This window comes from Orcinus orca, chromosome 18, assembly GCF_937001465.1.
Source record: "Orcinus orca chromosome 18, mOrcOrc1.1, whole genome shotgun sequence".
NCBI classification, from domain to species: domain Eukaryota; kingdom Metazoa; phylum Chordata; class Mammalia; order Artiodactyla; family Delphinidae; genus Orcinus; species Orcinus orca.
In genome coordinates, this window is record NC_064576.1 from 11,140,150 (window position 1) to 11,154,108 (window position 13,959).

General features: G+C 40.5%; 1 protein-coding gene across 3 annotated transcripts in view; it reads right to left on the minus strand.

Moving 5' to 3' along the window:
• UBAC2 (UBA domain containing 2) overlaps positions 1-13,959 on the minus strand; it is a 151,269-nt gene that overhangs the window by 80,917 nt on the left and 56,393 nt on the right. The window lies entirely within an intron of this gene.

The window sequence follows — 13,959 nt, forward strand, 5'->3', positions numbered from 1 at the left end:
GGTGGCACTTATGTAGTCATTTGAGTTGGATCCCAAAAGAGAAACCATTGTGAAAGTTGCTGAAGGAAAACCAGAAACAAAGTTTCCTGAATTTCAGATCATCTTCATGGCACACTAGCTCTATGACTATGTTCCAGCATAGACTATTGTATGTATAAGCCAACATGCTGTTTCATAGCAGATAAGAGAGGCCTCTCGGTGCTAATGGTCAGTTCCTAAGATCCTCCAAACAAGGTAGTAAATACCTACGTCACTTGACAAAGGAATGAGTAGTTTTCTCCCTCCTTCTTCCACTATATCACAAGTCTGCGCAAATGATTTTATCCAATCATCAGTAGCCATACTGCCAAGAAGGTAAACTTTAAACCTACTTCCAATCAATCTTTTAAAAAAAAAAAAGGTCTGTATTCTAGTCAATTCAGCTATTCGCTCTCCTTCAAAAGGACCTTACTTCCTATTTCATTCATGAAGCCACTGTTCACACACGGCCTTGGGGCACCCTCCCAGGGTCTTGTAGTATTAGTTGGCTTTAGGTTTATCTCCCATGCATTTCCCTCAGGAGTAGGTAAACTTGGAGAACAGGGACAATGCTGTATAATTTTGTGTTCTGTTACAGAAATAAGGAGGTGGCCTTATATATAATACATTATTTGAAAATCACAATCTATAAATATTTTCTCCAGCAGTCAGGTGATACATTATTAACAATTTTAAATAATAACATGTAGCTAGGAAAAATCATCTAGGAGAGCTGATAGTTACATGGCAGCTAACCATATTTACCTCTTCCATAATTTTATTTTTATTTCTAAAAGGATCATTTGATTAATTTAAAAAAACCTCTCAAAGCTACTTAAGTTGAGTCAGTATAAACATGTAGACACTTCAGTGATAGTACAGAATAGATAGTATAGAATAATAAAGGTTAGATTTTAGAAATGACATTATGTATATATGAAGAGTGCAATAGTTCACAAAAATAGTCCATGCAGTATGTAATGTCTTCCGTTTCACAATCCTGTGAAACAGGATGAGCAGATTGTATCACCCACACTTTATAAAGAAACCTAAATTCAGAAAAGGCACCTGGTAAACTAGAGGCAGCATCAGGAATGTAACCCTAACGTCATATCCCAGCCATAAAAAAGACAGAACTGAATCACACACAGACCCTGAAAAAAGTATTACAAGGCTTGTTTCGTTATAGGCCAGCAGGTTAGCTAACCCTTAAATAGGACAAATAACCAAGGTAGGTAGATTACAAACTCAGGCTATGAGTTCCCTGAGGATGAGAATGTCGTAGGTTATATACACAGCACGTGGTACAGAGCCTCTCCCACAGAAGGCTCTCAGATATCCATCTAATTGAATAGCACCTGTTTTGTACTATTACTAACAAAATACTAAAGCCCTACTGAAATATCTGTGAAGTTCTTAATTTTTCAATAAAATGAAAAGAAACACTCTAAATGCTTAATTACATATGCTAGAGAATATGTAATTGTGTAACTGAAGACAAAGACCCTCTAAGACCCTGCAATATAAACTAGACATATTAAAGAACAGAACTAATTTCCCAAGAAGCCAATTTAAATCTAGATACACAAATATGTTCTGCTTGAAAACAATTTTATATTTCAAGAGGCCAGGGCAGTGACTCTTACCGATCAGTAAAAAGTACCAGGCAATTTTAAAAGAGGAAGCATTGACCTTAAATTAGCCTTTAAAATGGTCTATTTTGGTCACTCTTAGCCCACTGTAATTTGTTATTCTTTGCAAAGCTAAAAACATTTGCTCATTGACTATTCAGGTAAGAGTGAAAAAATGAAGAGCTGATCTGGTGACAACACAGCCCACTCTTTTGGATCCAGGGAAGACTAAATGCACTCATGAGAACCGATGTCACCGGAAGTTTGTTTTATGTTAAACTCTGAAGAACTGGTCACTTAAAAAATAATCCTCAAATTTCTACTCAACTAAAAGCTCAATTAGCTGAGAAGGAATGACTACTGACTGTTTACTATGTGCCACTTTTTCGAGCACCTGACAGGCATTATCTCATTTAATCCTCATTACCTTAAGAGGTGGGTATAACTTTTTCTCCACTTTGCTGATGAGGAAACTGGAGTGCCAGGCCACGGAGACGTGGAGCTGGGGACTCAATCCAGTGCACTACAGGCACTGGCCCCAGTGCCTGTAGCCTGACTTGGAGCACAAGGATGTCACCTCCTACAGAAACATGTTCATTAAGAGATGGCTCCATTCCTCCACTTCCTGTGGCTTCCCAGGCCTCAGACACTTCCCATCACCACATCGGACTTTCAGCTTATCGTCTTTCTCCACAGGGGCCCCCTAATTTCTCTGCAAACTCAAGCTCCATTCTCTGGGTCACCCACATCTGATCATCCTCTCTCATCCACGGTATTTAGCCAGTGAACCCTGCTTGGGTTTTCTCCTCTTGCACTCACTCTTGCCCATCTTTTCTTTGTCCCAAATCATCATCCTAGTCCGGATGCTGGCATCACACACCTAAATTACTACAAGTTCTTTCCCACTGGTCCCATCAACTGGAATCAGAAACTTTAGCCTTCCTTTCAGGTGCTATAGTGGAAGCCAGCAGATTAATAATAACAGCAATGGGCTTCCCTGGTGGCGCAGTGGTTGAGAGTCCGCCTGCCGATGCAGGGGACACGGGTTCGTGCCCCGGTCCGGGAAGATCCCACATGCCGTGGAGCGGCTGAGCCCGTGAGCCATGGCTGCTGAGCCTGCGCGTCCGGAGCCTGTGCTCCACAACGGGAGAGGCCGCAATGGTGAGAGGCCCGCGTACCGCAAAAAAAAATAATAATAAATAATAATAATAACAGCAATACTAAATAATTCCTAACAATTACATGGCATAATGCTCTAAGCAATTTATATATAATCAAGCCTCACAATAATTCTGTGAGGCTTGTCCCATTATTATCCTTGTTTTACAGATGACGAAATTATGCTCCAGAGAAGTTCAGTAAATTGCCCAGATCCACACAGCTAGTAAGTGGAGAGGCAGGCTCTAGCCTCTGGCAGTCCGGCTCCAGGGTCTGTCACTCTTAATCACTACATTGTCTCTCTTAAGCAAGTAGAATTATATGCCCAGGTCCTCAGAGAGCCTTGGAAGAGACACTTACTGCTCGAATATCCTCAGCTTCCCTTTGGGGGTGCACATGACTACCTCTGGCCAATGGGTTGGGGGCAAAAATGATATAGGTCACTCACTTCCAGGCTGGAGCTCTGGAGAGCAGCGATGGAGCTTCCATACTGCTCTTCTCTCCTGCCACAGCGACCAGCGAGGTTCTAAGTGGTGGGACCTTTGGTCAGCCTGGGTCCCTGAACGAGTAAATGGAGAACTCCCCACCCCTGTACGCTATCCACCTATGTTGGCCAAGTAGCGCAAATAAGAAATGCATTTATGTATTCAGCCACTGAGATTTCAGGGTTAACTGTGGCCACAACACAGGCTAGCCTCTGATCAACACAGTGTTTAACCTACTTAGAATGCAACTGACCAATACAATGAGTGTAAGAAAAGAAAAATGCACACACGATGCAGTTCTCCCGGCAAACAAACATAATCTTCCTTAATCCCAGTTTCATCGTGTCATTTCACGCTCTAGGACTGAGAGTATTTCCCCATGGACTACCACATGAAGTCCAAATTTTTCTCCCACACTTTCAAGCCTCTGCAACCTCATTTCCCTCCACTGCCCAACATGTACCTTTCAAGATAGTATAGTTGGTCTGTGCTGTGAATATAACAAATATTTGGTTCTCCTGGTTGGATTATTCTGCTTCTGCCATTTATTCTTTACACTCATAGTCTAATCATACCTGCTCCTTTAATTCTCCTTTGACTACTCAAAGCCACGCATCTTCCCTTTCCTCAACTTATTTGGCTTTTATACAGCCTATGCCACATAGTTTTAACTTTAAACAAATATTATCTTGAAAACAAAGGGAGAGAAAAAATACACTGGCCTGGAAACCTGGTTCTGGTTTGACTGCATGTCAGCTACATCACCTCTTTCATCACCAATCTTTCAGCCTTTGTAGATTTCCGTTATCTTATCAACGAAATAACGGCACTCCAGAACATGTATGCTCTTTGCTAACCATCAAACAGCCCAGGGTCTGTTATTTCACGTGCATCACTCTTATATCCCTCAGCTGAAACATAAACTCCATCAGGGCAGAGACCCTGACTTTTACTTCTTCCTATCCTGGGTAGCTCCGAGCACTGCACCTTGCAGAGAGATAATGCTCAAAAATATATATGTTGACTACAGGTCATCAAATGTTAGCTGAGGACACTCTATGATTAGTACTATTCAAGTATGTGGATGAGAGGTTTTATTTTTGTGTGTTGTAGTTTGTTAGGCAGTAACAGATAACTAATAGATGCTCAGTACTGAAATACTAATCCTGGAAAATACATGAAATCAGAAACTGGAATGACATTTAAATTAGCCAAGATTTCTTTTCCAAAAAGAAAGTTTTCTGTTGAAAGTATAAGAGGAGTGCCACTAGCTTTCCTTCTTCTTCCACATACAAGGAAGCTACAGAGGACTACTCTCATTTATTTAATTTATCCCAGATAATGCATATCCAGACTCTTCAAACTTAGAGAAATCTCTGCAGCACTGTAATTGTCAGAAGGAAGAAACTGTATAAGAGGGTCTGTACATGGGAAAATACATGCTATGATGTTTCAATAGTTTATCTTCCCCCCAAATTGTAAAGACCTGCTTTCTCTATTTGCACACTTACTATGTTGCTTCTTGTTGTTAACAGTGATCTTCAGCTGTCTTGCCTACTTGAGTGAACTGTAAGTCACTCCTGGGCAGGAACCGCACCACCTTCTGTCTCATGTGGTACCTACCGCAATGGATCTGAACCAAGAACTCAAGTAATTTTTGACAGGCTTTTAACAGTTTTCTCACAGTGTGAGAACATTTATTTCTCTTTCCATATCTTGTAAGAATGATTTTTCCCATGCAGGTTGAGAAGAAAAAAAGTGTGTCAGAATGAAACTACACAAAGTCTGCAAAAGGTTTTAATCCTACTCTAAAAAAAGTAACATTTTGATGTGTTCTTACGACTTCAGTTCCACAATTTCCCCCTTAAGTCCTACAGTGAAACATCTGCTTTTTTTTTTTTTAATATGTAGTGAAAATATATGGGGTTACTGCCTATGTTAGAGTTTTAAAAAAATCAATGCAAACAATATTATTGGTCTATCATATATTATAATTCAATGCAGTCCCTGTTGTGAGTCCCAACACAGGGTAAGGGCTCTACCTGAGACGAGGCCTATGATGGTGCCTGAACCCACGCACTCAGGTCCCCAGAGACCCAGGGAGGGGAAACCCTGGGAGGAGGGAGAGACCCCAGGGGGAGAGAGCCACGGAGAGGCCGGTCAACTGAAGGCAGGGGCAGGGCTGAGAGATACTGTAGGTCTTGGCCATGAAGAACTTAGAAAGCAAATAGTAAAATGGAAAAGAGAAAGAAAAAAAAGTGTACCATTAGGGATCCAATTGTCAAATTATTTGAAGTTTGTGTGTTTGATAAAATGCTGATAAGGTGATGGGTATGTGGTAGTCATTATATTATTCTCTCTGCATTCATGTATGTTTGAAATTTTCTGTAATAAATTTTAAAAAATGGTAAGTGCAGTCGCCAACACATTTCCCATACTGCTGTTACATCAGGGGTGGAAGCAGAAATTCAGGAATGGATTCACAGGGGACTGAGAGGCAGAGGCAGGTGGAGGTCACACGGCTGCTGGCCTCCATCTCTCACCAGTCAGTCGCACAACCCAAGTCATCTGGGAAGACAGGAATGGGATACACGGGGCCACGTTCATATCCTAGGAGCACAGGGGAGGGTGGTGTCAACAGACCTACAAGAAGTCCTAGTAAGAGATGGCTTTTGTTGACAAAGTCACCCACAAAGAACAGGTTACACCAGGAATCTGCATGAAAAGATTGTCAGGGCTTCATAAACACACACACACACGGGCAAAGAGCTGCTTCCTTTCCCTTAAACCACATCCCAGTTCAAATCTGAATGTTTCAGATTCAGGTACGTTGCTTTGTACATATACATTTGAAGTCAAAGATAAAAGTTACGTTCTTTTGATTACCAGTTCTGTCAGTCAAGTTTCACTTACAGATAATAGAAACCTCTCCAGCTGTTTGGGGCAGAAAAAGATTTAATATACAGACCTAGGTGTTTGTGAAATTTCTGAAAGGGCCAGAAGGGCAGATCCAGGCTTCGCGTCCAGGAACAGGCTCCTGGAACAACACATAAGGACTGGTCTACCATGAAGACTGCTTCCTCTGCCACATTCAGGATGCTGGGAATCAGGAAGTCATTACGTCATTTCAACAGAGTCTAGGGATCAGGAAGTTGTCTGAACACTGTAACCTCCAGGGCCCTGTTGGGTCTGTAGAAATGGACCAGCAAAATGGGCATCTCATATGCTACTGCCTCAGCTCACACTGAACTCAAGCACCATACAAGAACCTGAATCACAGACAGCACTCTGGATGCAAGGGACTTTAGGAACGACAGCAACCAGCTTTCCAACCTCTGCTTTATGTGGATATACACTAAGAGGACCCTGGAAAAGATAATGAGCAAGCTAATCCAGGCATATGCACTATACCATAAAAAATATTATTCTACCAAAAGGGAGGAAGGAGTGTCTAATTAAAAAGAGAGAGAGAAACTTAACAGCTATCACAACCAAATGCAATACCAAATGTAAAGGGCTTTTGCAAAGAGAAAAAATGAATATAGGAGAAATTTGAATATAGTTTTGGTAGTATATAATATTAAGGAATTATAAATAATTTTGTTAGGTTAAAGTAATATGTTTATATAAGCAAACGTTGTTACTTTTTAGACCTTACTTAAATATGGAATATTACGATGTCTAGAAATTGCTGCAAAATGCTTAAAAGTATTTGGTTTTTAGGGGAAGAGAATAAGAATAAGGAAGGGGAGCAAAAATGTTAATGATTAATTCTGGGTAATAGGGCTCATTTTATTATTCTCTCTGCTTCTGTGATTGAAATTTCTCATAATAAAAATCTTTAACAGGTTATACCAAAAAAAAAAAACAAGGGAAGTACAAATTATTTTCATCTAATGCTTCCTTCAAAATCTTTAATTTTACCACATTATTAAAATAAGTACCACCTTCTATAAAGTAACTAACATACTCTTCAAAATGTCAAGAACACAAAAGACAAAGACAGAATGAGGACTGTTCCAGATTAAAGAGTAAAGGGACATAACAACTAAACATAAGATGTAATTCTGAGATGTCCCATGGACCAGATTTTTTTTTTCTTTTTTGCGACAAAACTGGATAATTGCCAATTTTATGGTAATACACACTGATGTATTCAGAGGTAAAGGGGCATTACATCTCCAACTTGCTCTCAGATGATTCAGAAAAAATACCATGTGTACATAGAGAGAAAATGATAAAGCAAACGTAAAAAACATTAATAACTAGGGCATCTGGGTTTAGGGTCCTATTCCTGTAACTGTCCTATAAGGCCTGAATTATTTCAGAATTTTTTTTAAAAGTATAAAACACAGTGGCAGCACTCGGAAGCTCTGAAGAGAAACAGCACAGATTTTTTTCTGTCTATTAAATTAAAATGAATATTAAGAGCTAAGTAACTGGAGTACTTCATAGTGCTTTTTCAGATCCCATTCCATGGGGGATTATTTTTGTACTTCTCATTTTAGCAGCAAAATTTGAGTGTAATCATAAACATTGTCTTTAGAGACTAACATTTACTTTTATAAACATTTGCGACACTGTAGTTGAAAATCCAAATAGGAAGCCTCAGTTTGATGAGTCTATACACTCAAATTACTTTCTAATAGAATGAACAGGTGACCATTAACTAGATTTTTTTTTTAACCTAAAAAAAAAAAGAAAGCGGCACTGAGGCTGTGTTGCAGAGGGGCATGTCTGTGCTAAAAGTCAGACAGGCATGAATTTCAATCTAGGCTTTGCCACTTAAATAGTCGTGACCCTGATGATTCGATCAATTCTCAGAACCTCCACTTTCTCACAAAGGATACAACCATATCAATATCTCCTCTTGCAAGACTGCTGTGGATGTTCATTTAAATCAGGAACATATGTAAAATAGGGCTCTATGGTACAAAAGAGTCGTTCAATATTTATTTGTCAAGATAACTAAAGAAAAAGAATAAGTTTTGCTGCCAAAAAAACCCCTCCCAATAGAATGTATAATATTAACATTTCAACACCACTGTATTTTTTCTCCATGTTGTTGCTGATACTAACGAACATATCCTCTGTCTAGTAACTTACTTATACAAAAAATATTTATTAAGGGCCTACTATGAGCTAGGTACTGTTCTAGGTACCAGGATGTGAGAGCTGAAAACAACAAAGACCAAGGTGCCCTCATGAATCTTATGTTCTATAAGTCAACATTAAACATTAAATACCCAAACAACATCAGCTTATGGGAGGGGATAAATTTAAGTATTAATTATGGTTTTATTGCATCAAAGACCGGATCTTTGCCCTCCCAAATAGTCTCTGAACTACTTTAATAATAAACCTCCTTTCTGCTAAAGAAGCCAGAGTCGGTTCTATTACTTCAACTAACAGGTATGCCTGTGTCTTGTAACTGAGAAAGCCTCTTTTCCTTTGACCTCAGATAAAAGAAGCAAATTAGATACGTCAGAACCCAACATATACCATATACAAAAAAATTCAACCCTAAGATAAGTATGAGATTATTTTTGTGTGTTGTATATTTTGCTATGGTTACCAAGGCGTGGTTAGCATTTTGAATTTTTCTTCTTAGAATAATACGATGATCTGAATCTAAAATCTTTCATAAGGTGCAACTTTCCAACCAATGATAAAAAAAACCAGGAAGTGAATATTGAATAGAACCAGACTTTGAGTTCCCTTCAGTATTATCTACTCTGCTGTCATCTAGCCTGATTAACAACATTAAACTTTTCACCATCCTATCCTAATTTAAAGTTACTAACATTTTCACTTCTGTTTGAATAAAACATATTTCCTACCAAACTAGAAATTTTGACATATACTCAAATATTTTAAGTCCTAAGAGGAAGACAGCTAAAATACAGGAATTGAGTAGCAAAGCAACTTACAAAAGCAGAAATGAAAACAGATGTTAAACTTCTTTGAAACAAATTTTTACTAACAGCCTCAACCAAAGCTATTTCAGTCAAGTAACTAGAAATATTCTACCTAGTCAAAAGATCTCAAGCTTCATAGGTCATCGGCTCCTCAAGGGTGTGCGCCAACTCTTTTCAAGGTTCTGTTTACCACCCAGCACCATGCATGGTGTGGGATTTCAAAACAGGTGATAAGCTCTGTAAAAGCTTGGTTTAGGTCAGTGGCCCTCCATCAGGGGTAATCTTGAGCCCCAAATGTCATCTGGCACTATCTGGAGATGTTTTTAGCTGTCATGACTGGGCTGGGGTGCTACAGGCATCTGGGGCAGAGGCCAGGTGTGTTACTCAACATCCCACGATGCAAAGGACAGTCCCCCACGGCAAAGAACTGTGCGGCCAAAAGCGCCAGCTGAGGCTGAGAAAACTCTGGTTTAGGGTAACTGTATCGCTGCCCTTCACATTCAAATATAAAATCACTGATCGTGTGGCTTTACATACCTTCTGATGACACCTTACAAAGTCTTTCAAACAAGATACAGTACATTAAATCCGTTCCCTGGAAAGATGCTCTGGCCACTGAAACTGTCAATGAAATCCCTACAGTGCAAAAAACCTGAGTCTCCTTTCACAATCAACCAGCAATCTCCAAGCGTAAGAAACTCGCCATTTATGCCACTTAATTTGATTCGGAAGACACAGGGCTTCAAACATTACTAATACCTTGATCATTTCTAATCATTCCTTAGACAATGTCAAATGCACAAGTGAAGTAACAGAAGCCACTTCCTTTCCTTATGCATCTTCTAATATCATCATGATTTTTCTTTCACCACTTTACAGAAAATGGTGCTCAAGGTTTCTGAGCCTGCTTCCTCAAAGAAGACGACAGTTCTCACCGTACAGAGGGTTACAGTGACATCAGTGTGTGGGCATAGTGTCTGGACAGGCATGGCGTGTGCTGATTCCTGATGCATGACATCAGACACACAGCACTAGACACCCGGAAACTAAACTGATGGGAAGTTTGAGAACTTTCTGGTTAAGAAAAGAGCTATTCTGAGAATATAAGAATGGATGGATTATATGTTTTCCTTTAGGTAAGATCCTGGGAATGATTTTATAAATCTACAACATTTCAATCCTTTAAACATATCATTGAACACAAATTTGAAATTCATTTTTTACATTTTTCTTGTAACAGCTTTGAGGTGACTTACAAAAAAAAAAAAAAAGTAGAAGGAAGAGAAAAGAAAAGAAAGGAAAGGGCATTTGGGACTTCCCTGGTGGTCCAGTGGGTAAGACTCCATGTTCCCAATGCAGGGGGCCCAGGTTTTATCCCTGGTGGGGAACTAGATCCCGCATGCTGCAACTAAGAAGCCCGCATGCTGCAAGGAAGATCCCGTGTGCCGCAACTAAGTCCCAGCGCAGCAAAAATAAATAAATAAAATATAATTTAAAAAAAAAAAAAAAGGGCTTCCCTGGTGGCGCAGTGGTTGAGAGTCCGCCTGCCGATGCAGGGGACGCGGGTTCGTGCCCCGTTCTGGGAGGATCCCACATGCCGCGGAGCGGCTGGGCTCGTGGGCCATGGCCGCTGGGCCTGCGCGTCCGGAGCCTGTGCTCCACAATGGGGGAGGCCACAGCGGTGAGAGGCCCGCGTACCGCAAAAAAAAAAAAAAAAAAAAAAAGAAGAAGAAAGGAAAGGGCATTAGTACAAAAGAAAAATTGAAGTAACTAGCATGTGGCAGATCAAAATTTCCGTCGCAGCCAGGTCTCTCTGGTGTTTAAGAACCCTATTTTCACTGCTCCATGCCGTCTCCCAGATGCTCCATGCTGAGGGAGCTTTAATAAAAGAAAGTAAGATTTTGTTCCTAAAAGCACTAAGTTGAGAGAGGGGTCAATTAGGTAAACAATTACAAAACCAAGTAATAAATATTATACGTAACTTGTAAGCATAAAGTCATCTGTGAGCACAGAGGAAGGCGTGATCACTTCTGGCTGGGGTAGGGTTTCATAGAGTAGAGATGTCCAAGGTGAGCCTTGAAGGTCAAGCAGAATTTTGCCAGCCAAAGGGGAGAAATGATGTTGTGCTCAGAACCGTCTGATTTATTAATAAATTGATTCAGAGATGTGAAATGACAAGGGGTGACAGATGGTGATAAATAATGTGATTAGGCTGGTGTGAGGAGCACAAGTGGGGAATGAGAGTAAACGAGGCTGGAAAGGTTGGTGGGAACTCAACTCTGAGGTGTCTCACTAACAAGTTAAACTTTACAAAACAGCAGTAGGAAGTCACAGCTTTATGAAGGTGTAAAGGAATAAGATAAGATCTTTTTGGAGATAAAATTACTGAGGTGGGGGGACAGTGCAGATGATAGCTTTGAGTTGGTGACAGGAAGAACAGCTGAGAGGCTACTGCAATAGTCCAAACAAAAGGAGATGAATTGGAATCCAAAGACCGATGGCTTTTCATTCATTTATTTACTCTATCTGCCCACCCGCCATCCGTTCACCCATCCAACCACCCACCCATCCAACACAGTGCCGATTATGTGGGAGCCACTATGCTGAGGCACGATCAGTGGGTAAGACGGGCACGGTCTCCCGCTTGCACAGAGCTTACATGCTAGTGTAGGAGACAGATATTAAATGGTCTATTACACAATTATTTAATCTCTGCGGTGACAAGTGTTACGAGAAATATTCTAAGAAAGCGCATCACAAGAGACTGTGACCTAACTGCAGGGTGGGGATGGTCAAAGAAAGCTTCTTTGAGAAGTGTCCTGTAAGCCCGTCCTGAAGCCCTGGAGTCCAGGCTATTTACTATCTCACACCTCTCATTCTAAATAAAGATTTGAGAAACTTCTCTTTCATTAGTCAACTTCGCTTTTGTGCAGTCACATTAAAGTACTTACTTCCTAAAATCCCTGGTAGGTTTAACCAAACGAGTAGGTATTGCTGGGAGGGGAGAGGAGGACTGAGGCTAAACGGAGCAGGGTGGGCAGAAGCTAAAAGATAAGAGAAGGGGAAAGAGGAGAAAGTGGGGATTGTGGGAAAAGGAGTGGGGGGATAACAGGGCTCAAGCTCCAAAGGCTTTAGCTGCACAACAGCAGACTTTATAAAGAGGGACTCATTAAGGAAAGAATGTCTACATCTTTGCTGTGACCAACTCTCAGAAACATAATCCTCTGCAGACTGATAAACATGATGAACTAGCAGCCTGTCAACTCCCATTGCTTTATCTTGATTACGAGGCATTCTATTTTTAGAGTGGAGTAATCTAGGTCAAAATTCCAACTGACTTATATGTCAAGATTGGCAGATTTCTTAGTCTCTCTGAGAATCAGTTTTCTTACCAATAAAATGAGATAATCATACCAATTTCACAAAGTACTTTCTAAAATGGGAATCAAAGGAGATAAGATATCTATTAGTTCAACTCATCTAATTAATCTAAACACATTAATGTGATCACTTCAAATCCGGAGGCCCTGGCAGCTCTATCTTTGAGAAATATCACTTTACTTCTAAAGTAAAGGCACTGGACATTATTCAAGCTGTGATGATTATTTACGTGTTGAATATTTAGCCCAAGTTCAAACCAGAGGGACAAGTAACTTACAAAGCTAACTGTCACTTATTGTTAACTCTGCCCACAATACCCACTTCCCTTAAAATATCCCAACGGTTGATGTTCAAGATGCCCACAGATGATTATAGGTGTGCTGCTACTCTCCAATTGGCCCTCAGCTGGAGAGAACTCAATCCCTCAGCACTTTTGAGATTAAAAGTTAACACTACCTCTTGGTACCAACTGTTACTACAGTAACAGTGGGGTCCAAATGAAAGTCTCATTTAGAGCAACAAAATTAAGAAAGAATTACATTAAATATCTATGACTGATTTTTAAAAATAGGTCTAAATAACCAAGTCTGTCCACCAAATAAATATGGTAGCACCGTAATATCTGTTTCTTAGCCTCCTGAATTGGCTGTGTCCAGTCCTAAAAAGTTTTATCCTTTGCAATGTCATGAGGCAGAACTAGACCTATGTCAAACATATAATCTGATCATCAAGGACATCAGGAAAGGTCCCTCTATGATAAGACTAACAGGAAATTTATCCTGCTGGAAACTGGGTATTTGCAAAAGTGAGAAGAACAATAAATTCCTGTAGACAGATCCTGAGACTGAGCAGGCCCCTCCCTGCTCCTTTCCCACCAGCACTCCAGCCGATTACAAGTGACCGGTGTGGAGATGCCTAAAACACAATTTGCAAAGAAATAGAGAACAAACCTTGAAAAGATGCTCACAGCTGCTGGGATTGGGTGAGAAGAGTAGAGTTGTAACTAACTTGGCAAACCTGAGAAAACTAAATACTAAAGCAGCCATGGTGAAATCTGAGATGCAAACTGATTAACACCCAAGCTTCCCAAGGGGCTGCAGGATCAGTGGCACCGAGTTTTTCCAGAACTGCGAAGAGGCAGTCAGGGCACTGATCCCCTCCCAGCACTCTGTCCACCTGCTGACTGCCCCTCTACGTCCCGGCAGACAACTCGGGGTGGGGTTATTATCTAGAAATGGTAACAAGGAGGGCCTTGCGACTAGGGGACTCCTATGCACGGTTGAGAATACAAATACAATACTGGAAATCAAAGTTTATGTATGAAATGTTGAGACTCCCAGACCTACCCCCTACAGGTAGTAGGCTGAA